Consider the following 27,585-nt stretch of genomic DNA (forward strand, 5'->3'; position numbering starts at 1 on the left):
TGATATTTTTTATCATTCTTTGTCACTAAGTGAAAGAATATAATTAAAAGATCAGTTTAATTCGCACCCAAAACCTATCGACACATTTACGTGTAAACGTAATAGAGGCCTCTTTCCCGGATGATTCATCGCACCCTAGTAGATCGAATAAACACATTATCATTAAATAAGACTGATAAAACATTCCTTCATTCTTTGTTTTCTCTCCTCACTCAAACGCGCTAAAACTGTGTTTGGTAAACAAAAAATGCTTGTCGTCCTACACGTCAGTGCAAAAACATAATTTTTAATTTAAAAAAAAAACACACAAAGACAAATGCTTTCTCTTTACTTGGCGATAAGGTGTTCAATAGCTTTTTCGGTTCCTGCTTTATGTATTTTTCAATGTTGTTTGGTCATGAAAATTATCAACACAAGAAGCAGTTAAAAATTATACAACTGAAAATTATTATAGTTGTTTATAGTTGTCTGTTTTACTCACATTCCTTAGGAAACTAGTACTCCAACTGATCAACCAAACTACCTATCAAATCTCTTCAGTGATGCTTTGGAAACTCTTCGAAGGATAAAACAGGAAATGACCACAAAAGAGAACCTGAAAGCCGATATGTGGTGTCATTTTGGTAAGGCCGTCATCCGAGGACCCAACCAAGGTAATGCTAAAATTTTGCTTAACCGATACACCTAGTATCTAATATCGCATGTAAGTCCTGTAATCCCTTGTCTGATCCATCAGGTCAAAATTACACTAAGGGTTGATTTCCAGTGTCGCCTAATTTTTACGTGCGTACGTTAGTAAAATTTACGTTCGCAAATAAAATAGAGGCAGTGCATGAAAGGTCGCTCGTAAGCGTAAAAGTTGAACCTCGCTCAACTTCTCCTTTACTTTCAACACGTTTTATATTGCCTCTATTTTATTTACGTGATTAAAATTTACATGCGTTAATGCCGTAGCCAAAAACGCGTCAGTGAAAATCCACTCTAAGGGTTGATTTCCACTGTCGCGTAATTCTTCCTGAGAACGCACGTAAAATTTACCTGCGTAAGTGAAATGGAAGAAATGTATAAAAGACTACGCGTAATACATTGCCTCTGTTTTACTTACGCGTACGTACGCCCATCCACTCAGCGCGATTAGCTTTTGCTATTTCTGAGTAGCTGTGCCTTTCATTCTTTCACAATTATTTCCTTTAAATGACTCTACACTTTTGTATCAAGAGCACAATAAAGATTGTTGTTGTTGTCGTACGCACATAAGACGCGACAGTGGGAATCGACCTGAAGAGAGTAATTGAAGAGAGTCCAGGTTTAAACCCTTGACTTGTGAGCTGATTTTGCGTTTTGCTTTATCCTTATCAGTTTTTATTCCCCCATTTCCCCCAAGCCTTTAAGTGCCTCGTATTTTCGTGTGGTGCACGGTGGGTGGGGGAGGGGTGGAAAGGGGGTCATAAGGACGGGGACGGATCAAATGTCTTCCACCAGCTCTGATGTTTAAATGTTCTGTCTTTCTTTTTTGTATCTTAATCTCATGAAATATGCAGAAGAAGCTGATCGAGGAAGTTGGAGTATCGATGACGCAACGAACAAGTTTAAATCATCACTTGGAGGAAACTTATGGAAAGCAGCATTGAAATCAGGGGTGAAATTGGACGCGAAAGTCCTGGAAAGACATATTTGCGATAAAACTCCAGATGAGTACGTCAATTATGCTGCAAGATATGAGTTAGCATTTGTAACACCGTGCGGGTATCAAGTGATATTAAAGGTGAGGTTCAAAATTCATTTCGTCACTTACATGTGTATTGCGTTTTTTTTGCTAGTACTCTGTCCTTTTTATCATAAGCGCGTGCCACTTTGCAGCTGGAATAAAGGATGGCAGGGTTTTTGGCCCAGATGCCAAAACCTTAACGAGGCATCCTTGGGGGAGTGTACGCGTAGAAGAACCAACAGGTGGCGTATGCGGAATGTATGCCAGTGAAGTTTTCCATGTTGTGTGGAGACAAAAGTGTGTTAGGTTCGCATTTCGTCAATAAAAAAATTAAGCCGTAGTCGGACGGTTAACAGAATAAATAGGAAGTCATTACGAAGGGGCCATGCAATGATAGTTAATCAGCGAATAGCTACAGGAGTCATGATATTGACCTGATCTTATCTTGATAAATTATACTAATAAAAACAAGAAATCTGACACAAATTAATTGGACAGAATAAAGATCACAACTATGCGTCGCTAAGGGAACTTTAACTCGACAGAGTATATGTAGAATGATTTAGCAGTTGCAAAGTGGACAACGAAATAGAAACCTGTCAATTTTTCAGGACTTGTGTCGAGGCTTAATCTAGCAAGTGTTTACGTAAACCGCAAACGAAGGTGCCATAACCAAACTCTGTGAGGAGATTCTTACTAACATAAAAACACTCAGCTACTACCAGTTTTGTTCTCTCTATAATGTAAATTTTATATTAAGTGTAAGTCATAGACTGAAACTGAAATGTGACCTTTTCTAACATTGTTGCGCCCGCGCAGGCGGATCACGACTTAAGTCCTAGGTCTGCAATATGGATGCAGTTCAAATGCAGTTCTAGTTTTATTCCACTGGAGTGTCAGATAAGTTGTGAGCTAAACGTAAAAGCCAGAGATCTGGAACCATTTAGACACATTCGCCAGCACCACGTTACTCCTCCAACTTTGCTGGGTGTTGTAAAGACTGAGATATAACCACACCATCCAAAGTTTTTAAGAAAACGTTTATTAACGCGAATAACAAAATAAAGGTCGAACTGTGTCCTGAGATGCCATGAATTCGATTTCTGTTGCATGCTGATGACATCTTTCTCCAACTGGAGACCTCACCTAATTTTTCGGACAATTGCTCTTGTTCTCTTGTCAATAATAGAACTGAAAGCACCGTGTGACGCGATTTGCGTCAGCTTCTACTAAAAAAGCTACAAAATTTTAAGTTACTTTTAGATTTTTCGTTGTTATTACACAGGTGTGGGTCATAAAAGGGGACGTCGGCAAAAAACTGGAAGATATACCAGCTCCTTTTAGTGACGTCAAGAATATTTTGAAAGAGATAGAATTCAAAGATGAAACGACACGTTCACGATGCAAGGGATGGCTGATTCTACCATCTCGGAAGTACCTGCAAGCAGACATTTTGTTTCCTGGCTGCGCATTTGATTGTAGGCTCCATATTCGTGGAAGGATTGGTACGATTTGGTGTAACAGTTATGAATACGTTAATAGAAGCATCAATACTCGACAGTTATGTCTATTTATATTGGAAAAGAAAACACGCAAATATAATGGCATATTACAAAGCAGATTTTGGTATAACACCTTTGTGTACTATTTTAAGCTTTAACTGAGCGTCAGTCGAAATTGTCCGAAGCGTCCCAATTGCCCGTTTGAAAAATTCGTACACTGACTGTCACTGTTATCTTGGTAAGACATTGCCCTAGCTCATTCACCTAGTCGTGCTAACCTCGTGCACCTCAGGACTGGTTAATCAAGTGTTTCTACACATTTTTTGTATATGTGCCAAATGTCTGGTATGAAAGTAGTTTTTTTGACAGCTGAGATACCTCGCCCATATTTTTCCCCTGTAAATGAATCTTTTGCACTAATTTGTGTTGCATTGGTCTCTCATCATGCAGACAATGCTCTTCTGGCAGACTACGCACCTAAGGCAGAGGTGATACAGACACTGGCAAGATATGTTTCTGACCTGACTTTGACAGATGAAGAGGGAATTGGATTTTGTCGACTACCAGAGGAGAAAATACCCCGTGGATTTCATCTTACTTATAAACGGTGCTCCAAAAGATCTATGTATGAAATTAGTCCAGGCTTCACGACCATTCTCTCTAAGGAAAACTCTTGGCGAAGTGACGGGCTGAACCAGGAATCAAGAGAATCGGTATAATGAAATTATCACCATTTCTCGACTATTCTGTTCTTAGAAAAGTTAAGATAGTTGTGTCGCCATGTCATAAACGATTGCAGAAGATCTACTGAAACACACATCCGGCTGCGTAGTATTTAAGTGATTCAGGTTTACATGAACTACGATAATTCTTATCTTTACCAATTCATTCATTTAATTATTTATTCACTGCTCTGGCAGACCGACCTACACCTTCACTGCAGAGAGTGGGACAATTTGCTTAATAATGGAGACTGGAGCCCGGAAGTGATAGCTGGGACACTACCAGAGTTTTTTGGCTTCGTGAAGAAGGTGCAAGCAATTGTCTTGGAAGGAGAAGGTAAAAAGTATTAACTATGGTGTTGAGTAGATGGTAACTTAGGATTTTATACAGAAGCCTTAAGATCGTTATATTTTGTGTCACACGACAATCTGCTAGGAGTAGATTATAATCACATGCAGCTTTCGAGGGAAAAATTTTTTATTCATATGCTACTATTCTCAATCAACTTCAATTCTGACTGCTCGAAAAAAATGATACACGTTATAAACTCACTCTAGTAACGATCGTTATGAATACGCCACAGCCGGAGACATACCACCCCCCCCCCCCCCCCCCCTTATCTCAAGGTCTGGATCCGGCACTGTGCACAAATTTGCAGAGGCGTTATTCTGACTTAGTAAATAACACTTTAAAACCCGAGAACCCGAAAAAAAGTAAAAAAAGTAATACCTGAGAAAACGAAATCAAACAGACTACAATGGAAAAACAAGTGCGTTGGAACCTTGATAACGGCCAAGAGACTGGCAAACTTTGTTCGCTATAACGAGGTTTAATTATATCGAGGTTCTTTTTCACAAGATTTTACCATTTCTGGGGTAAAGAAAATCGTTCGTTATACCGAGGACTTTGTTATGTAGAGGTTCGTTATATCGTGGTTCCACCGCTTTAAGGAATTTATAAGCCGAGAGCAACCAGTGTTGTGAAGGCCATCATGGTTCCCCATTTTGAAGCAACAAGCCCAACTGAAATTCCCCAGAAACATTCGAAAGCTCCCTTTCCTTTATGCCCTTTTCTTCCAGATGCAGGTAAAGTATACAGCGGTGAATACGAACCTTTCTCCTTGATAAGCTGTCGATCATTTGGGCAATGTTGTTTACAGATAACGTTTCGTTGACGTTGAGTGGCATGGGATAAAATTAGTTATGCGATGCCTTCTCGTGGTATACCGTAAATATACCATTTGTGACTTGATTTTTCTTTGTATACACACTGGCCTAAAGGCTCGTGTCTACTTAGAAACATCAAACCACTCGTGAGATGTTTTACTGTATAACCCTCGAAAGAATGGCATAACTAGTGTATACATTTTGAATATTTTTCCTCTAAGCTGTTTTTATGAGGCTCATAAATTAGAAAACTCTTAAAGGTTATAACGTCTCTCTCTTTGAATAAAGTTAATTGTGTTGTATTGATAATATAGTTAGATTTAGGATCGAGAGCCATTGGTTTTTAGGCTGGTCTATTGTCAAGCATTTCTCTCGTTAAATAAAGACTAAGTTTATATTTTTTTATTATAATTATTAAAAGACTATACAATTTGGTAGGTTCAAGAGGTCTCTTCAAAATAGTATAGAGTATCATCTCAATTAACAAACCCTACAAAAGGCAGACCTTGAGAACTGACAAAATTTTGTCCTAAGTTAATGACAAGCCATTTTACCGCTCATGTCTCTTTTTCACAGTTAAAGATGATTTTAAAGTTAAGTTTTAACAATGATAAGGTCGAAAACGTGAACTAAGACATTAATCGAAATTAAAGGCGATTATTGGCTTTTCATTGTGTTCGTTTTTGGTTGCAGTTCCTCCCGAGATACTTGCGCGGGGTCTTGCAGCGGTGGAAGCCTACAACAAGGCCCTATTAAGTGGAAAAACCGTGCTCAAAAGGATTCCGTTAATGCTTATTGGTCAGGACCAAGCAGGAAAGACCAGTTTAAAGAAATCTTTGAGAGGAATCGCTTTCGATCCGGAGGAAGACAGCACTGATGGAATAGATGTGGATCCTTCTTTTTTCAACGTGTGCACAGAGACATGGAGAACTGGAGAACAGGACGAAGGACAAAATTCAGATAAAGAGATTTCTTTTGATTTTCAAACAGCACGACGCATTGTAGATAGTCTGAAAATGGAAAGGAAAAGTACCACAGTACACGCAGTCACGGAGAAGTCAAGTCTATTCGATTCTGAGAGTGCTAACGTAGAACCGGAAACGCGAAACATTAAGTCAGCAACGGTAGGAGAAAACCCTCAGAAATCCAGAAATCCAGCCCCTACCTCTAGTAAAAACATACCCAGTGTTACCCCTGATCCGAAAGAATCAAACCCCGTAGGGAACCTTTCAGCTTTAGATGTTCCTGATGAGGTGGCTTCTGTTGCTGAAACTTTACTCCAAAGTGATAGGGAGGAAAGTGAAGACGAGGTTTATTCAACTTTCTGGGATTTCGCTGGACAGTCTGTTTACTATGTGACACATCCACTATTCCTTACGAAGAAAGCCATATACTTCTTGGTGTACGATCTGAGCTTAAATCCACACGGTAAAGCTTAGCCTTTGGTGAAGAGTGGATTATACAAGAAGACTGTGGAGAGCTTCAGTAGTCTAAAGACCAATTTAGATTATCTTGAGTTTTGGATGAAGTCCGTCGCGTCTTTAGCCAGTTGTCAGGAGGAATGCATGGCATCGGAATTGCTACCTGAGAAGCTACCTCCGGTTATCTTAGTATGCACTCACGCTGATACACCTTACAATGATCGTGATCCCAAAGAATTGGCCACCGAAATCTTCGGATTCCTCAAGGATAAACCATACGGTTGCCACCTATATGACGAACCGTTTTTTGTAGATAACACACATTTGCGAAAAAATAAATCTGAGTGCTCACAAGTCCAGTGCTTGCGGAAGGAATTAGTTTCCGTCGTCAAAGAACTACCCCTAACCCACGACACCATTCCAATCAAGTGGCTAAAATTTGAGAAGGTGCTTCGGGTAGCAAAGAAAGGGGGACCCAAGTACATTACTCTGGAGGCAGCAAAAGACATAGCAAAAGCCTGTGACATTAATGACGACACAGAGATCAAGACCCTGATAGACTATTTGCACGACCTAAGAAGTTTAATCCATTTTGACGACAACGCAGACCTTAATAAGTTGGTGGTTTTAGATCCTCAGTGGTTGGTTGACGTGTTTAAGAGAGTGATAACTGTCAAACCGTATGATCGTAAAGAAAAGGAAGTCTTAAGTTTATGGTGTAAGCTTGAGAAGAAAGGAATCCTAGAGGAAACTCTTTTGGCACATGTGTGGGGCCCCTTGTTTGACAGCAAGGACGAAGAAACATATCGGGTTCTTATAGAAATGATGATGAAATTTAGTTTGCTGTGCCCGTGGTCTTCAGATGGTAAAAACAAGAGTTATCTTGTCCCATCAATGCTGAGATCACATCCACCAGAGGAGGTTCTTGAGCTGGTTAAGAGCCAATGTCGGAAAATATCGAGAATCTCAAATCAGTTCCAAAAATTCCAATTTTGGCTGATACCACCCAAACATCCCTTTAGGGGAACTCTTTCAAGAAATGATATTAAGAAATTCCCAAGCGCTTTACATTTTGAGAATTTTAGAAAAGTTCGAAAATTCGCAAAAAATACATTTTTTAATTCAGAAAATGGGTGCAAATTTCAACAGATTTCAACGAAACAGTACAAGCGCGCAAAAGCTCCTATTCACTTGATATTGCTCATGCATTTAGCAGACATCCACAGCTTTAAGACCGCATAAAAAGGTCTTGTAAAATTACTATTTTAATATAGTTTCTGGCTTTTATTGTGTGCGCTCTGATTGTGTGTTGCTTTGGCCGTAAAAATAACGCCCAACTTCAACCGTCAAAAGTCGATCCTGGTATGTCACAAATTGAAAAAACTACTATACCAAACAAAAAACCTGTTATTCTTTTAACTACACTTGAAGTTTTAGCTCTGCGAATTTAAACGCTTGCGAGGAATAAAATTTTAACTTGTGCCCCCCAAGTCGCCTGTCCGCGACAAGAACGGGAATGTAAACAAAGGAAAACATATGCAAATCGAGGAGAAAATCACATGGAAGTTATAGCTAGCACATCAAAGCGCAAAAAATTGATGAAAATTCTGTTATCTAATCAATTATTGGTACCTGGGAAGCTACAAAAGCGTAATTGTTCGTCGAATAATCTAAAACAAGGAAAAAAATAAAAAAGAGTGATGGGCCAAAAAAATAATGCAATTGCTCACAAATTTTGATCGGGTGAATTCCCGGTACTGAAGTATCAGGTCTATCAATCATTTCTGTCAACTTCAAAACCCCATTGCAAACTATGTCAGAAAAAAAAAGTTACTTAGATAAAAATGAACTATGAAACCCAAGTCAAAACTATTGTAAATCCGGACCTCTCAACAAAATGGAATTAAAGCGGCTATCAAGACCGCAAACAAACACTAAGCGGACCGTAATAATTGTTTCCCAAATAAAAGAGATTGTTCGTGCTCAAAGCTAAAAGGCATTAAGATGCAAGTATTTCAAAGCAAACATTTACAATAATGGTGAACACACCTTCCTGCAGGGTCCTCAACAGACATCCACCTCTAAGCTTTGAGATTACGAAACACGAATATTGGTTTTCGACGTTCGTCCAGGATTTGTAGAAACTACTGTAATACCCTCCACCCAGTCACAGTGTTAGCAAGTGTTCATATCTTTCTCGTGATGTAAGGCTCTTAAGGTTACCTGAATAAAATGACTTAAAACTAGCGACTAACTGAAAATTGTAATCTGTAGTGTACGTCCGTAAAAAGATTTCGGCGCCAAATGTTGGTTCTCCTAACTTGGTGTCAAGTTACGTGTATGATGATTTGAATAAATTACTCTGCAGCCGCTCACGCAATCTTTCCCGTGTACACGTAATCACCTAATTCTGTACAGTATGTCGAAATCTAAAAAAAACTGCATTGCATAATCGACACATGGTATAACCTACAGCGTTTATAACGAAAGTGTGTGGAAAGAAAAAAATGTTGTGTACTTTTTCGACTCTTGTTGATGGAAATCTTAAATGCGGTGTTAGCCAGGAATATCCTGGTCAATACGAATGTATACCTCTTGGTAAATGCGAACGAGACATCACGAGACATCTGGAAATGTATGGCCTCAGTGAAGATCCATCGTTGGAAAGTGAAAGGAAACTGCTACTAGCTCGTGCAGGTCAGTAAATGACACGTGGTTGAATTTTTACTTTGTTTTGATTTTCTGTCAGCACCTAATATAATTCTAATTCCGAAGGTTTTTTCTAATCAGGAATTTTTTCGCCGGATGTGTCTCATGACCTTATAACTATATGTCCCCGTCATCGGGCGGAATATGGTATAAGATGGAGAACAGGGAAAACTATGTGTTCGGTTCCAAGCCCAATGATCGCACATAAGTCAGCAAAAGTGAAAGGAACACGCAGAATAAGCAGTCAACTATCTTCACTTATTTTGAAGGAAACAGGCCAGCTAATTGTTGTTGGATCGCGTAAGTGATTTTTACGTTTTGTCTTGTAATTTTACTGAAATTCTTATGAGCGATTGAACGCTTTGACTCTGTTAGTAACAAACAGCGGTTGGGTAAGGAAGTGATGGAATCCAGGGGTGGTTTATTCTCCAGCTGGAAGTTCGGATTTGTTTTTGATCCTCGGCCGCATGACCTTCAACTTCCTGCGCTTGAGCTTTTCCACATTGCATTTGAGTTCTTTATGGAAAACTGATACCAAGTTCAGGAGCCCATAAGAAGAATCCCATCTCCATTAAGCCACCCCTCAGGGGGGTAAGTCCCCCATCTCTATTAAGCCACCCCTAGGGGCCTTAATCGAGGATTTTCTAACATACTATTATTTCACATTAGCTATTTGCTCGACTTGCTTTGGACATCTGACGAGGGAAGAGGAAAAACATCTAATGGGCGCTGGAGCAATAGAGAAGGGATCAGAAGGACCTAAGGAAGCTAAAGCTGAAGAGGAGAAGTTAGAAGGACCTATGGAAAGTGGGGATGAAGTAAAGAATTTAGAAGGACTCTTGGAAACTGGTGATACAAGGCTGGTATGTTGATAAGCCCATAAAATAGGTTATTTACTCAAAATATTTCTCCGTTATTAATTGGCTCAAACCCCTCCCCCCCCGCCCCCACCCCCCCCGCAACCTCCCCGCTTATTCTTTGTAAACAGCAAACATTGACGACGATTGTGATATCTGGAAAAAGATGTCAATATCACAGGAAAGACGCCAGAAAAAGAAAGGTCAATTGAGAATTACTGGGGTCGAGTCGAGGTTGCCACTAAGCGTAAGCCAGTTCCTGTAATAGATGAATCACCAAAAGAAATGATTTTAGGCAGACCGAGAAAGGTGAATTCGGCCGAGGCTGAAAGGCTGAACTTCAGCCCAATCAAATTTAAAGAAACTGGAAGCTGTAAATAAAGTGCTATCAAACGAGCAAACTGTTCACCTGCGTCTTCGATGAGTTTTTTTTTTCTCAAACTGTATTATCCTCTTATCCTTACAAAATCGAAAAATGCGGCAAACCGGTTTAAACTGTAATGGGAATTAAAAGGATTCTCTAATTTGTTATTTATTTTAAATGTGTAGGAAACTGAGGAGTCGACATCTGCAGACAGTGATGTCTCTAGTGCTGTCCTTGGTGCATTAAGCAAGTTAGAAATTGCTGATGAGACCTTTTTAAGCCCTGAAACCAGGAGCACAGCGTCTACTCAAAGCGATGAAATTGTTCCCTCTCAAGCAACAGCCGCAGAAATGCAGCGTAGCCTTCTGAATGAGTTCTCGGTGGCTTGGAATATACCGCCGCTTCAAAGAAAATGGTTGGACTTTAGCAGTTGCAGTGAATCCACTAAACAAAAGTATACAAGAAGATCAAGCGACATCGTAGCTGCAGTGCTAAAAACCATTTCTCCCGAAGATGCTGGCCTTATTTGGAGAGCCATGACATCAACAGCTTCCATGAACAAGTTGCTTGGTATTGAAGATATCCCACAAGCAGATCAGCGTTACCTAGAAGCCCTAACAGAAGCGTATAATAACGCCGATAGCTGGGATACCCGCCGACAAATCCTTTCTGTAATGACTGGTGTTGCTGGTTTTAAAATTTTAGCCACCTTCATTCCAGGGCTAACAAGGTACCGGTACTCTATGGCAAATCTGCACCGCCTTCAGTTTGGTCGTGGCGCACCTGTACCTCCTCGGGTGTCAACAAGAATAAAAGTAGATCTAAAACAGTTAGATCATTTTCTGTGCTTTATCACAAGCCCACATTTAGTACAAGATCTTCCGTTCGGACAGAAACAGTTCACTCTTTCGACGGGTGAAGTCCTTAAAGTCCCCAACGTGATAAGAACCATGATACCTCAACGAATCGTGCGTCAATATACTCAGTACTGTGAAGAGACTGGCTTTAAGCCGTTTAGTCAAAGCACGATGTTGCGCATTTTGTCTCAATGCAGTGCGTCAGTAAGAAAGTCTCTTCAGGGACTCGATTACTATGCCGCGGATGGTACACGAGCATTTGATGACCTGATATCACTGGTGCGTCAAATAAATGAAGTAGAAAGTGACATGGATTGGGAAAGACGAATGATCGAGTCCCTCAAAGCTGCTAAGCTTTATCTAAAAGGAGACTACAAGGTATGTTTTAAGCAAACAGAAAAATTTGATGGTTAATGCATTAATAAATTTGGAGTATTGATAAGTATAGGTACATTTCGCCTCAGTTCCCGCCTAATCGTTAGTTACCTATAAGATACTAGGAGACATCACTGTTTACAAACATTGTAATTTGTAACGAGTGAAACAAAATAGTCTTTTGTTACAAGAACCAAAGCGCTTCTACCCTGGGAGAGACTTTTCTTGCCTGGTTTCCGGTTTCTGTAAAGCCTTAACAGTGAGCCGCATTTTTCTCAAGACTTCGGCCGTCGGCCGACGCCGAGGATTCCCGCAGGCCCTACGCGCGCGGAAAAAAACCCTGGTACCCAGGGTAATGCACTTCTTGTTGGCAAATTAATTATATCAATAGGTAAGGTAAGCTTGAGTATCGCTATATCCCCTTCCCATGTAGGAAAAAGTTTGTGTGAAAAGCGTATAACTTGGGTAGCCAGCACATACAGGCGCAAAAAATGTGAACCGCTGTTGTGGAGTGTAGGTGATCGCCCGAAATAAGTTGATTAAATGAGGCTTATTGCTTTTGCAATGAATTGATTTGTTTGCAGGTGCATTTGGAGAAGGAAGCTAGCATACCAGATCACTGTGTAGCGTTTTCATTGAGCGATGCTAGCGATTCAGACTACCAGGTGCAGTGCCAACACAATCACGAAGATATCTGTGAGCAGTGTGAAGCGCTAAACGAAACTTTAAGGGAAATTGACAGTCGCATTAACTGTTGCCATTTTTCATCTGATGACGAGCGTGAAGAAGCGATTTACATTATGCAGTCATCGAAGCTTGCCATCCGTTCATGGCAGTGCCACATATTACGATCATTTAATCAAGACCAAGCCCGACTGGACTTTCTTGACCTTCTTGACAATGAGACAGTACTGATTGTCAACGACTGGGCAATGAAGTTTCTCCCACAGAGGTACCGAGAATCGCAGTCTGACTGGTTCGGAAAGCGTGGCATATCTTGGCACATTTCCGTGGTCTATAGAAGATCTGACAGTCAGTTACAGTGGCAAGGATATGTTCACATCATCCAGTCATGCAGTCAGGACAGTACCTCTGTGATATCAATCATGCAGGATGTGCTTCGCTCTGTCAAATCTGAGATCCAAACGTAACGAAGGCCTATTTTCGGCAGGACAACGCTGGATGCTATCATTCGTCCGCAACGATCCTTGCGTGCCCTGTAGTTTCGAGTTCTACAGGAGTCCAGATCAGACGCATTGATTTCAGTGATCCACAAGGCGGTAAGGGAGCTGCAGATCGCCTTGCGGCCACATGTAAGGCTCACGTGCGCATTTTCATCAATGAAGGCCATGATGTCACGAATGCCACTCAATTAAAAGACGCTCTTGTCTCACATGGAGGAATTGATGGCGTCCGCGTAGCGTGTCTGGATGCAATCACAACGGCATCACCAATCAGCGAACCAGCGAAGATCCACAATGTCAGTAAACTCAACAACTTTGAGTTTACAGAAGGTGGTATCAAAGCATGGAGGGCATATGACATTAGCAAAGGAAAAGAAATCAAAGCCGATACCTCGACAACAGGTAACGCACAGTCTTAAAGTTTTGGTTTTTGTTGTTTGTATTTGGGACCCTCGACTATTTTAAAATTTTCATTAAAAAAAACTTAAGGATAGCTAAGAAACCCGTACGTAACCGGGGAGATCAACTCAAAAGCAATAAGAGCAATGGAAAAAATAATACCGATATAGCAATACATACAAAGCTCCTAAAACTGAAACACAATAAAATAATATCTATCTCTACACTGAATTTATTCGTTTACCCAGTGTCGTTTTGACACTTATAAATTTCCCTATTTACAGAATCCGAAAACAGGTGGCTAGAATCTACATTTTCTCCGGGAAAATTCAAGTCTTTCGGCCATAAAGAGAAAAAGCATGTAGACGACGACGAGTGTCCCAAAACAAGAAAGAGTTCCAGTGACGTACAGGAGAGTCAGACCAACCATGGTTTATACACTTGCCCCGAGAGTGGATGTACAAGGGTTTTCCAAAGACATTCGGCATTAACGAAACATCTGTCCTCTGAGAAATGCATACGGTCCTTGGAAAAACACACTCTTATGGATCTTGCTAAGCTTGGCTATCAGCAGGTTTTAGAAGAGGGTGTCGGTGTCGTGCCAACCTTAAGAACCACCAGCGTTGCAAACAAACAATCCAGAGAACGTTTAACAGAGGGATGGGCGTTGCGACCAGCTAAGAAGGCGTACCGTTTTAGTGAAAAGCAGAAGGCCTACCTCACTGCTAAATTCAACATTGGTCAGTCCACTGCACGGAAAGTCGACGCAAGTCTTGTAGCACGTGATATGAGACGTGCCCATGGTTCGAATGGCGAGCGGCTTTTTAAATCAACCGAATTTCTGACCTCTCAGCAGATATCTTCATATTTCTCTCGCCTTTCCGCGACAACTCGCCAACAGACCCTCACCCATGAAGCCGACCTTACCGCCATTGAAGATGAAATAAATTTTTCTACGGCCAGAGACCAAGTGATGGCTACTGTCACACTCCAACATCCCATTGTTTTTGACCAGTACAACATCTGTGCCATGGCAGAAGAAGACACATTAAAGAGCTTGAAGGTTTCGTTGCTTCAGGTGATTTGTCAAGGCCTCAATCTTGACATTCCCGATCAACCAATTCGCCGTAAAGCTCCATACCTGAAGTTGCTCAAAGAAGCCATCAGTAATTGTGGATGCCAAAGCCAAGGCTGAAATTGTGTACTGAATAGGTGACGCTAGTCCGGGGGGGAGGGGTACTCCTGAAAATTCTTGGTGGGGGTGTGCCGCCCGTTTCTCCTAATTCTGACCCTACTCCAGACCAAAAAATGTCATTTTCCACACCCGTTTTCAGACCCGACCACTAAAATCAAAATCGTTTTCAGACCTGGCCTTTAGGTAAAAATTATGTTATCATTACTTAGATTAAAGCGTAAACAAAAAAAATTAAATCCATCTCGAATTCGCATAATTATCTTTCTTTCTTTCTCATCTGGAATTGAAACGACAAAAACTTTCATACACTCCCGTAGTTCCTTCGAAAACCATACCCGATTCCGTACCAAAATGGGCAAAGTGTGTACCCGTTTTCAGACCAAAAAGGCCCAAAAACCCGTGATAAGTGATATTTAAGTGATATTTTACGAAAGTAAAGAAGAATAAGTGGAGATCTTAGGCTCGGTTTGGGCCGCTGCTATTGTTAAACTTTTCGGAATTTTGGCGGGTCGATGTGGTAGTCAAAAAGTAGAGAGGTAAGGGAGAGAGATTAGGATAGGAAAGGTACCGTGGGGTTTGACCGTGGGTTCCGATTTTCTTTCTTTCTAATAGAAACACTCTCAATAACAGGTCAAAAAGTTTCTAAGTGTCTTAAAAATGGCAGCGACCGTTTACGAAAGGGACAACTGCTTCGCCGCTCCCTCCTCTCTGAGAACAGACTTTTGGAGGAGGAGCGCGGGCTCATTTCCTAAGCAACTGCTGGTAATCGAGCCTACGAAAATCTCAAATACTTTAGTTGTAAGAGACGGACCATTACAAAAGTTATGAGGGGGGGGGGGGGTTGGGGGTGGAGTATTCTAGAGCCGTATGTCGAAGAATACTTTTTCGTTGACATTTCCCTTGCTTGAACTTTGTTAGGCCAATGCGAGAGTATTTTTAAGGCTACTCGGCGTGCATGAAGTATTTTTTCAGAATTTTTCCTTGCACGAATATATATAGAATTTATATAACCTCAAAAAACAGGAAAAAACGACTCTTGCCGATATTTTATCTATATTAAAAGACTTCGTCAGGGCAATTAAATACATTTTTGTAATTCTTTCCCACTCCAGAACTTTTTTAATGATCTGTCCCTTTCCCTATAAAAATAGAGCAGTGCGTGGCAGAGATTTACCACACACCCGAAGAGGTACTCTACATGGGCCCTCTTTAACTGGTGTCAAACACTTTTTAGGATTAATACCCTTAAGGGTCATTGAAAGATATCACCAAAGCTCTCATGACTCTTGCGTGGTTTCTTCTTCTTTCTTTCCTTTCCCTAACTCTAGGGATGTCGGAAGAAGAATTACCCTGGAAAGGGGCTTGACAGCTCCGGCATGGGTACGATTGGCACCCCTATTCAGGGAAGAACCTCCACCTAGACCTCCACCTCCGACCGACCCACCTTCACGAGAGGGAGGGCGACGGGAAACGAAACATTTTATGGGGATGGCCTAATAAAGTAGAAGTTAGTAACGATTTGGATCTGTCATACAGCGGGAAATTCTGAATACAAGATGATGTTTTTGTTAATGAAAATTTAAACGGAGATGGCTTGTGTGCTCCAGGAGATTCTGTTAGTTTTGATTGCACAGTCCTTCTTTATTCATTGACAATTGTGCGATGTTTTGCAGGTGACTACCTTAAGAGAAATAACTAAATAATATGTTTTGTATTTCATTTTCACAAACCGTGTACAGCAAGCAAAACACGTGACTTGAAAAATGTGACAGGTAACACAACACCAAAAAAACGAGATGAATTGACTTCTTCGTTTTCTGTGTTTATGGGAGGTTTATTAACTCACTATCTATAGTTCTAGTAAACAAATAAGTTAGTCTTTTTTTATGAAATGTATAAACAAGACGGAGGGTTTTACTCTTCTCCTGTGGAACTTGGAACATGTAACACGACATAAGATCAGTAAGTAAACATTCCTGGTATTTACATAATTAAAACTTTGCGATGAGGGAAATCTAATTCTCAAGTTAGCATTATACTTTTTAAAGATTATTGTAATATATGTTTTATTTCGTTGAATCTTGTTTCGGTTTTTTGGACTTAACATTGAGTACGATAGCCAAGGGACGGACCATTTAAAATGGAACTGTCGATGGCCTCTGTCATTTTATTTCTTATCTCTTTTAATTTTAAGGGTCACTTGTAAAAATAAACTTACAATGGTTCATTTCTATCATACCTCAAAATATCAGTCTACTTTTACTGACATTGTTTGCTTGCTCTATGGTGCATTTTGAAAGCTTCTTTAGAAGCTTTTTTATCTCCGGAACCATACACACGAGTTCCGATGCATCCGAGGCGATTTCATGACCCTAGCCCTCCGGCCCTTTTTATAGCTTTTTTATTATTATTGGACGGATAATTTCGTTTTATTAGTCTCTCAGATAGAAATACCTGTTAAGGTAACAGAATTCCATCAATTTTTTGCGCTTTGAGGGGTAAGTTATAACTTCCGTATGATTTTCTCCTCGATTTGCATATGTTTGCCTTTGTTTACATTCCCGTTCTTGTCGCGGACAGGCGACTTGAGGGGCACAAGTTGAAATTTTATTACTCGCACGCGTTTAAATTCGCAGAGCTAAAACTTCAGGTGTAATTAAAAGAATAACAGGTTTTTCGTTTGGTATAGTAGTTTTTTCAATTTGTGACATACCAGGATCGACTTTTGACGGTTGAAGTTGGGCGTTATTTTGACTGCCCAAACAACACGAAATCAGAGCGCACACAATAAAAGCCAGAAACTATATTAAAATAGTTATTTTGCAAAACCTTTTTACGGGGTCTTGAAGCTGTGGATGTCTGCTAAATACATGAGTAGTATCAAGTCAATAGGAGCTTTGGCGCGCTTGTACTGTTTCGTTGAAATATGTTGAAATTTGCACCCGTTTCCCGAATTAAAAGATGTATTTTTTGCGAATTTTCGAACTTTTCTAAAATTCTCAGAATGTAAAGCGCTTGGGGATTTCTTAATATCGTTTCTTGAAATAGTTCCCCTAAAGGGATGTTTGGGTGGTATCAGCCAAAATTAGAATTTTTGGAACTGATTTGAGATTCTCGATATTTTCCGACATTGGCTCTTAAGAAGGCAAAAGTTCCTCCTCTTTTTGTCAAATTTTTAAACGGCCAGGTGCCTCCAGATTTGTTTCCACGTCTGGTTGTGCAGTTCTGTCAGTGGGTCAAAGACGAATGCAAGATATTAGAACAGCCTCAGTTGTTCCACGAGTTTGCACGATTTATTACATCTGAAGATGGCGACTCGGTTATCCTTATCTGCCACTCCTCAGTAGTTGAAGTTGTCGTTCTCGGAGATGATGACAGTCACAAATTGGCAAAACATCTGTCAGCAAGCATGACATTATCAACAGACGTCCAGGTTGAAACCACGAAGTTAATCTATGCTAGTGATGTTCATAGGCAACTGGTTTCGATACTTGAACGCATGCGCAATGAATCTCGCTGGCAACGAGATATGAGCTACGAAATCAGTTTCCTATGTCCAGTCTGCTCTCCTGAAGGTGTTGTTAGCTACTGTCAAAATCATGGTACTGAAAAATGCAAAGAAGAAGAGTGTCTGCACTTCCTGTGTGAGTCAGAGCTGCGCAGTGCCAAAGAAATAATAGTTTGCCCCAAGGCTTCCTTTGCTCCGAATCTTAGAGTGCAAGTGAAGCTATTTGAACCTTGGTTTGCTTCTTCAACAGAGCAGGTATGTAAATAGCGTAAGACATGTTTCGATCTTACCAAGGACCATCTTCAGCTACAAATGAAGGTTGCCGAATTAATGTTACTTAACACGAACGACCAAAAAACGCGATAACCGCGTCAGTACAGGAACAGTAGAATTTATAATTAAAGCAGTGCTTATAACAAAATCGTCTTCGCTAACTCTAGTGCTAGGCAAATTTGGTGAATCTCATGGACACTTTTTCAATCGTGTTCACGACATTCTATCTCTTAGTTTCTGTTTATCATTTAAAATCTGTTTTGTACTGACTCATGAACATTGTAATTATCCCCGTGTTTAACGCTGCAGTAAACATTCCGAACATGAGCAGTAATGAAACTGTTAAGTTGGCTGGAAGTAACGGTTCCGCGACAGAATTGAAAAATAAACGCCCTTTTTCAGCTTTGAAGTCAGAGGGAGCTTGGAAGCAGAGATGCAGAAGTCGTGGAACTTTTAGAAATTTTACCCTCTGTACGACAATGTTTCTTTCTGTACTAACAGGAAGACAAAGGGTTAAGGATATGGCAGGTCTCTGGTTTTAAGTTTCCAAACCAGTGTTCCTCACCTTCCATACGCCAGGTTTGCTCTTACTTTCAGGCCATTGAAATGGAAAACAAAACTAATTAGGAACTAAGAACTATGTGTGATTATAGTTACCGGTATCTTTTGTTTTTTTGCAGGGTTCGGGCCTCCCCAGCTCAGATGGCACAACAAAAGAAGCGCGAGTTCCAAGTATTCCCGAAAACTGTGCGAGAGAGTTGAACATCACTCTGTTGGCGAGTGAGTGGAGTTCATCCATGGGTGGCTTGTCAACCTTAAATAGAAAGCTTGCAGTTTTACTAGCGAAGCAACCTCACGTCAATGTCACTTTCCTTGTTCCACAAAACGCTTGTTCTGAAGAAGATAAGAAGGGCGCGTCACAGTCAAATGTTACCATTCAGGAAGCAAAGAAGCGTCCAGGCTTTGATGATCCCCTAGACTGGTTGTGCTCTCCACCAAAACGCCTTTCAATCGATATCATTGTGGGCCATGGTGCTAAGCTAGGCAAACAAGCCCAATTTATTACCGAGTCTCATAGTTGTAAGTGGGTGCAGATGGTGCACACTGCACCTGAAGAACTTGGAATGTACAAGGAGTATCCTGGGGCAGTTTCTAAAGGCGAAATGAAGAATAGAGTTGAAGTAGATTTGTGCAAACTGGCAGATCTTGTTGTTGCTGTTGGGGCTAAGTTAAAGGAAACCTATTTATCCTACCTTCGGTCTTGTCAGAAATCCCAAGATATCTTTCAACTGACCCCGGGCACATTCAATGAATTCAAAGCAGTAGAGCAGGCCGCCCAGGAAAGGAAAAAGTTTAAGGTTTTAACCTTTGGCCGCGGCGATCCTGAAGACTTCGAACTCAAGGGATACGACATTGCTCCAAAAGCACTAGCTGAACTAGAGGACAACTCCTATTGTCTGGTTTTTGTTGGTACACCCAAAGGGAAACAGGATGAAGTCAAGGAACGTTTGCTCGAGTCTGGAATCCCTAAAGATCAGCTTATCGTGAGGGAGTTCATTCAAAGTAAGGAAGGGTTGAAAGAACTGTTTTGTGAGGTTGACCTTGCCATCATGCCTTCCAGAACAGAGGGCTTTGGATTGACAGGTCTTGAAGCATTGTCCGCTGGTCTTCCCATTCTAGTAAGTGGCAATTCAGGATTCGGACATGCACTGCGCGCTCTTCCACAGGGGCATTCATTCGTTGTGGAATCGAAAAACCCTAATGACTGGGCAAAGGCAATAGCCTCTGTTCGTCGAAAAGAGAGAGCAGAGCGTCTTCAAGATATCCAATCCTTGCGAACAAGTTATGAAGAGAGGTACAGTTGGGAGGAACAGTGTACATCTCTCATTGAGAAACTGTGGAGTTTGACTAAAGGTGAGCTTTTATTTTACTAACTGTTAAGAAAGAAGTGAACGGTTGAACGTAATGGGACTTTTTCTCAGGTTTACAGCAACAAAGGTATTTTTCAAATATACTACAGTGGGGTAGAGGGGTCAGACGGCCAATTGTTGTTGCTGGAAATATCTATAAGTCGTCTAGCCGTTTTTGACGAAGGTTGATTATTCTGGTATCATCACACGCATTTTGGTCATCTGTGGCTTACTTGTGTGCATCTTGTGCGTTAGGGCGTAATTGGTAAAAAATGGGATCACTCTTTACATGTGTGTAGAGTGTACACTACATGTATTTTGCGTTCTGCCGTTAAGTTCCTGTGCACTACAGTACACAGAGACCTTAACCGCTATAGCACTCAGAATAGTACACTTAAGTACTCGGAGAAGAGAAAGAGCGCTACATTGTAGTATGTTGACGTTTGCGAGTTCCAAACGGTGCATCATAAAAATCGGAGAAACGAAAATTGACGAAATGACGTTAAAACTGACTAGAAGACAAGAGACGGTTATGAAGCAAAGGAAAAGCAGTTTTACCTCTATAAATTAAGTGGTAATGATGATTTAGTGCTTTTTAGACCAATGCTTTGCTCATTGAAACCCCAATGAAGGTGATTCACTGAGGTGATTACAACTGGAGTCACCAATGACCTATTTGCCTGTGATAATGCAAGCATAATCATTTTTTCCAACATATGGGATAACCACAGTCGAACTGAATTAACCTTAATTTCCTCACATGGTATGCTTGGGCTGCCTGTGCAACAAAACCTTAATAGCAGATCGCCTTTTCTTACTTTCTCACGTTGTCAGAAACTCCCGTTTTACCTGATTTTTTTTTGCCTGTTCTTTGATCCCTCTAGAGACTTGAAGAGTATCGATAGGCAAAGGTTAGTATGTTTTTGTTCATGTTGATTCAAAAGAAAGGAGAAGAGATCTTCACCATATAATAAGTTGCAGGCTACTATCGGACATCATTTTTGTGCTTCTGCGCCGCCTATTTGCCTGTTGTTAACGGTCGTTGGCATTGAAACGGTCGATTCCACCATTGGTAACCAAGCCTTTAGTCATGATAGATGTAATACTTTCCCTGGATTAAGTTGCAAATAAGGCAGATAATACGTTTTTGAATAGTCTCAGAAAAAACGACCTTAAAGCCCAACTTGAAATTACCTTACAAGTTATGAAAAAGGCTAGGGTCAACTGTTATTGATGTATCAGCTGAGAAAGACAGTTTTAATTTTTGGCGGGTCGGTGTGGTAGTGCAGTGGTAACCTTTAACCTTTATTTTAAGAGGGTGACACCAATTGCAATGAAAAGTATTCTCCCTAGTGGCCCTCTGAAAACAAAATTGATAATAATAAATTAAAACAATCATGATTGAAAGCCTATTTACAAATACTAATTATAATAAAAGATCGTAAAAATTCTAGTATTCTCCCTCCCTAGTGGCCCTCAAAAAAACATAGTTGATAATCAAAAAAATTACAACAATCATGATAAAAAGCCTATTTACAAAAAGTGATTATAATAAAAGGTCTTAAAAATTCTAGAGATTTAAAAAATTGAGAGATGTTAAAAACGGAAGTGAATACATTGGTAAAAAAGGGAATCCAATGTACTATGATATTAAAAAGGGCGGATTTTTAAAAGTCAGAATAACTTTTTAACTTTTAAATTGTCCACCGTATAGTTTGAGGCGGCGTTATTAGTCAGTGTTGTCTTCATTAAGCTAAAGGAGGTGGTTGGTTCTAAGTTAAGAGCATTTAGTTCTTTAACAGTGGAATAAAAGAATGTTCTCCTCATTGCTTCAGTTCTGGGTTTCGGTAAGCGGTATAATGTTTTTGTTCTGGTAGAGTACTTGTGTTCAAACCGAAGTGAGCTTGAACAGTTGATCAACCGAAAGTATGATAAGATCGTGCATCCCGAGCACTATATAGTTTAAACAGTTCGTCTAAGTTGGTTTGGCTACAGTTGCTCCAAACAGTACAGCAATAAGTAAAGAGCGGTTTGATACTTGCATTGTAGAGAAGCAATCGATATTTAGTTGGTAAGGGAGAGAAAAAGGATACGAAAAGTCCGGATCGAGGTCTGGGGTCGACCCTGGGTTGCGATTCTTTTTTAAGAGAAACACTCTCAGTAACAGGTAAAAAATATGGCGGCGACCGTTTACGAAAGAGAAATTTACATCTGCGCTGCATACTCACAAGTTTGTCATTGGTGAAATATAACTAGCCCCTCAGACCTTATCACGTTTACGATCTTCGTAGCCTAACTTTCCCTCAGGCTTTGACAATCCGCGTTCTTTCTCATTTTGCAAACACGCGCGCAGATGATTTATTTTTTAGAGGAGGATTATAATGAAAAACTAAAATGAAGGTTATTGTCTCTCCTGTAGTTAATGTGAAGCTTAATTAATAAACCTAATATTCATGAAAGACGGGGGTGTTAGCCAAACGTTTATTTATTTAGTGTCTAATATATTTGTTCTCGTAGCGGGAAAGATGAGCTTTCGCCTTCACCGCTATTTATATGAATTTATAGTGTTCTCTCTTTTTCCTTTACAGCTGAGAATTCCCTAGGAGTAGCGGCATAGTGAGCTGCTTTGTCATACCAGTTTATCACAAGTTCATTTATTTCATAAACACCAGGCGACCGTACATTTCTGCCCGTATCAGCAAGTTCATAGTCAGATCATTTTAATGTCGTAATGTAATCTTCGAGAAAAGAATATCGAAGCAAAACAAAGGAAGAGCGAAATTATGTACCTGTCGAAACACGGAACACCAGTTTAATTTCTAAAAATAGCGTCTTCAGGGTTAAGCTTCTGTAATTTATAATCTTCGATATTTCTTTTGTCGCCCCTTTCAGTTATTATACAGTTGAACCTCAATTGTAAGCGGCCACCCAGGCGCGGGGTCCCGACAAGGCTGCCTAATGGAAGTTAGCCGCTAAAAGAATCTCGTCATAAATTAGCATAAGCTTTAAGAAGCCACCTTCTTTTAAGCAGTCAGTAATCAAAGTCCCGAAATACTTGCGGGAAAGACTGTATTACCTTCGACTATTCACAAGTTAAACATGCATGGAAATAAATGTATTGATTTATTTAGGAACTGCCAGGAGATGTTGGTGAGACTAGTGTCACAGACTAGTAAACCAAAAAAACTACAATAATTATCAAGATTCTTAATGATATGATTAAAAAACATCTGTAAATGGTAGGATTTTAAAAGATAATTGTATATATTTAGAAAATAGAAGGTATTGTAGAATATTTCATCGAACTGCAAGCGTCTAAGATGAAGAAGCAAAAATGTCATTACGAACTGAGCTAAATATGTGAATTTCTATGTATCTAATACCACAGTGAACTCAAGCTTTATACAGGTCTACTCCTTTTTATTGTATGCACTATCGTTAAATTACAGACTTAATTAGCAAGGGTTGTTTCGTTTAAGCAATTTAGACCACTTGATTTTCATCAAGGAAACGGTTTCCTTTTTTCAAATTTCTCCCTGTTCGCGTTGAATTGAATGTATATTTGACATAATTGAAAACAACAACAACAACAACAACAAAAATTCTGAGACGTCTCGTGGTCTGAAATGGGTAAACAAACAACCCAAGAAAGACATAAGGAACGAAAAAAAAGAAACTTAAAGATCGTAAGTAAATACGGAACATATACCGTAAATCCTCTATAAAGCCCCCCTCTCAAATCCTTCTAAAAAGCCTCCCCTTTTTAGTGGAAGACAGTTCATAAGCCCCCCCCCCCCTCCCCCAATTAGTCTTCACTAATAAATGATAGACTGTATTAATCAATCACGACTGTAAAACTTCGTGTGGACTGATCCGGGGTGATTTATTTACCAATTGGAAGTTCGGATTTGATTCCGATCCTCGGCTGCATGACCTAAAACGTCTTGTACTTGAGCTTTTCCGCTTTGTATTCTAGTTCTTTATGGAGAACTAACACCATCGTCGTTTCTAAATTAATAAACCCCACCTCTCAAATAAGGTCAGCGTCTTCATTAAGCCCCCCCCCCCCCCCTCCGCTTCAAGTAGGCTTGGAATAAATAAGCCCCCCCCCCTTCCTGGGGAGGGGTTTAATATAGGATTTACGGTTTGCAGACTGCGCAGCAGGTAGCTTAAAGTTTAGTCGAGCGGACCAGTTCTATTTATTGCAATATTTATCATAACTACAATTCGTCTTCATTAGAATCGGATTTATTAATTTGAAAAGCACTTTACAAAATCAAAGAAAGAATAGTAAAAAGGGAGAAAATGTAATTAATTATTAAGAGGAGTATTTATTCGTCCTTGAACTAATCATCTCTGTGTCAACATAAGAATTTTTATTTCTTTGGAAATTTAAGAGGATACTATGAATCTCTCCCTTGAACCCAAGGTTTCTAGTTTCTCCGTCAGTTTACACGAACTTCAGACTTCAGTACATCATTCTGATCTTTTAACCTTATAAATTAGTCATAGCGTAGATAGATAGATGAGGGTAGAAAAGAAATAACACCGCAAGTTTTAAGGAGATTCCGCACCGCCGGGGTCCGCTCTTAAGGGACACGTGCTATCCCAAGCTATAAGGGTCGTTTTGAGTCAATAACAATTACAATGCAACAAGATTTTAACTAAAGGGTTTTTTTTTCCATTTTCATTTTCTTTACTCGAGGTCTTAAATTGCGATTGATTTTTAAATAAAATGTTCTTTTATGAATCGTTAGTACGTAAGTTGTTTCCTGTGAAGTTTGGTGGATATGAAGCGATTTTTTTGGCGTTCAATTCCAACGGCTTCTGCTCCTGTAGATGGGGTATTGGGTAGAATATCTTGTAAAAAATAGCAGGGGCAAACGTACATAACAAAGGGTTCTTATTCTGATGGATCTAGTCAGCAAAGGTTTTGAAAGCAAACAGGAAAAAAAGCAAGGCTGACTGTAATTGTAGAAGCTTAACCCTTACCCCCCTCAAATTCCCTTCTCCATCCCCTTACATTTCGTAAAAAAAATTAAAAATAAAAGAAAGCTTTGTAGGTGTCACTCCAAGTATGCGCTTTATCGGTTACGTGGCTGTAAAGACGCTTATCAACCACGAAAACACTGCATTGTTCTCTACTTAACAGTTATACTACAAGACCTACTTATGAGGCGAGAGATTCATAGCTTAAGCCCCCTTTTCAATGCGACGCCCTGGAAGCAACTCTAAAAAGATGAACTTAAAGGGGGAAGAGGGCGAAGTACAAAATGGGACAAATATATGAAAATAATTCATGTACGCCAAGCAACCCTAAAAAACATTAAAGCCCCGGCCTGCCAAAAAAAAAAATCATAGAAGGGAAATGGTAACAAAAAAAAATTCATGCGGCTTGAAAATTCCATCCCAGGCAGTGCTGCATGGACTTCCCTTGGGATCATGAAGCTAGTCCCGGAAGCTAGTTTAACGTTTGGTGACATTTGCCCTCTTCATGAATATTAATTTCAAAAAGTTCACGTGGATCCTGCGCAAATCACTTTCTGCACCTATCATTGTAAAGCCGGCTGGGGAGGGGATGGGGGAGCCAGGACATGGCGTGAGGATTTGATTGTCTTTGTTGGCCCTGTGGTAGGACATTTGACTGATCTTGTTCTCCCGGGGGATAGGACATTTGAACCTTTCTTCGCCCGATGTGGGGATATTTGACTGCCGACTCGGACGAAAGAGACTGAGACCGAATATATATTTTCCCGCCTCTACGCTTCATGCATGCGCCGTACGGTGTAGAAAGATCTGAAAATCATGGAAGCCAGGCCAACGATAACAATTGAACCTTTAAGATACTGTGGTATCAAAGTAAAAGGGAGTAAAGAGAAACCAAGTCGATTTTGCAAGTACAATTGATCAATGTATGGATCATTCGCTATAATCACTGTATAAAGCTTCTAAAACTGACTTTCTTTGTACCCTTTACCTAGAACGGTATATTCAAACTTACAAAATGTGGACTATCTCCTAAAGGTTTCTGTATTCTACGTTTTTGAGCAGGGGGGGGGGGGGGGGAGCTACTTCCCATACATTCCCTTAAATGAAATCGAAACGATGTTCTCACAACTTGCAAAGCGATCAGCAAAGCTTTTGCTATTCTCGTCCCCAGAGCCCGTCGTTTCTTGGTCACGTGGTTAGGAAAGGTCGGTTACAAATTAAGCCGAGTGGCTCTGGGGACGAGAATGATCAACGGTCTTGAGAAGAAACAAAATCATGGCGGTTGAAGGCGGCACTGTTTCTCACTATTATATTTTGATAATTCGCAAATTTATTGCTTTTATGTCGCTTTTAAGGCATAGTGTGTGGTTTTCCTTTTCTGTTAAACGATTTCCCTCTGCAGAGTTTGGAATATGCAACATATAGCTCCGTATAGCTGATAAGAAGCGCCGAACAGTTGAGCTATCAAGACGGTGCTTTGCTGCAAACCGTAGGAAAGTTAAAGTCGCTTCAAGGTGCAGAGCTTTCAGTGGTAGTAGTTGTCATTTGTCTGTTAGGATCGTTTTCAATTTTAACTTTGGATTCAAGGTGTTGACTGATCGTAATAAAGGAAGTGAAATGTTATGAAGTGTGAATATTCAGTTATGATATGTAGAGCTGTAAGCTCATATTTATAAAGCTCTCTGAATATACTTGCTTTCGATAAATTTGACACTTTCTTCAGTAATTTTTATCAGTATCAAGTTATCCTTGCCCGGCAAAAACGATGTTACCTGTAAATCGATCGAGCGCGATGTTGTTCAGCTGTGTTGTTGGTTAAGATCTAACACGGTTGCGTTTAAGTTTCTCCCGCAATTTCAGTACCGAAAAGACAAATCCGATATGCAAGAAAAAACAAAGATGCATGATATTATTTTTTTCAATTTTTTTTTTTCTCTGCCGGTTCGCTTCTTCTAAAAAGTCTAAAAATATAAAGTACAATAATAATAGGTATGCTTAGGTACATAATAATAATCATATATGAAGTACCTACCAAGACACTTCAATTATCCGCTGACCACCACGCAGGATGACCGTTTTGCAAGTTGTGAGAACATCGTTTCTCGGTCCCAGACCACGTTTCTCCCCCCACCCACCCCTCCCCGCTCCTGTTTTTGAGTTTTACTTGAAGATATTTTTATTGTGCCTTTCTTGGGTCTAGCATTGGGATATTTGACAGCAATTGCAACCAGGGATGGGGAAATTTGGTCGCAATTGACTGGAATTTGACGACAATTTTTTTAAAAAATTTCAAATCCCCACCCCATGCCCTGTCTCCCCGGCCCCCACCGCCGACTTAACATTGATAGGTGCATTATACAAGAACAGTGTGATGTTGCGAGTTTTTGACAAACTGTCAACAAGCTGCCTGGCGTTTAACAAAGGTTGGGCATTAAAACAAAAAAT

The 27,585-nt window shown here is 40.2% G+C and overlaps 1 pseudogene; it reads left to right on the forward strand.

Moving 5' to 3' along the window:
• The first annotated feature begins 494 nt into the window (after positions 1 to 494).
• On the forward strand, positions 495 to 23,660 carry LOC140943329 (uncharacterized; annotated as a pseudogene).
• The last annotated feature ends 3,925 nt before the right edge of the window (positions 23,661 to 27,585 follow it).

Source organism: Porites lutea, chromosome 7, assembly GCF_958299795.1.
Source record: "Porites lutea chromosome 7, jaPorLute2.1, whole genome shotgun sequence".
Classification (NCBI taxonomy): domain Eukaryota; kingdom Metazoa; phylum Cnidaria; class Anthozoa; order Scleractinia; family Poritidae; genus Porites; species Porites lutea.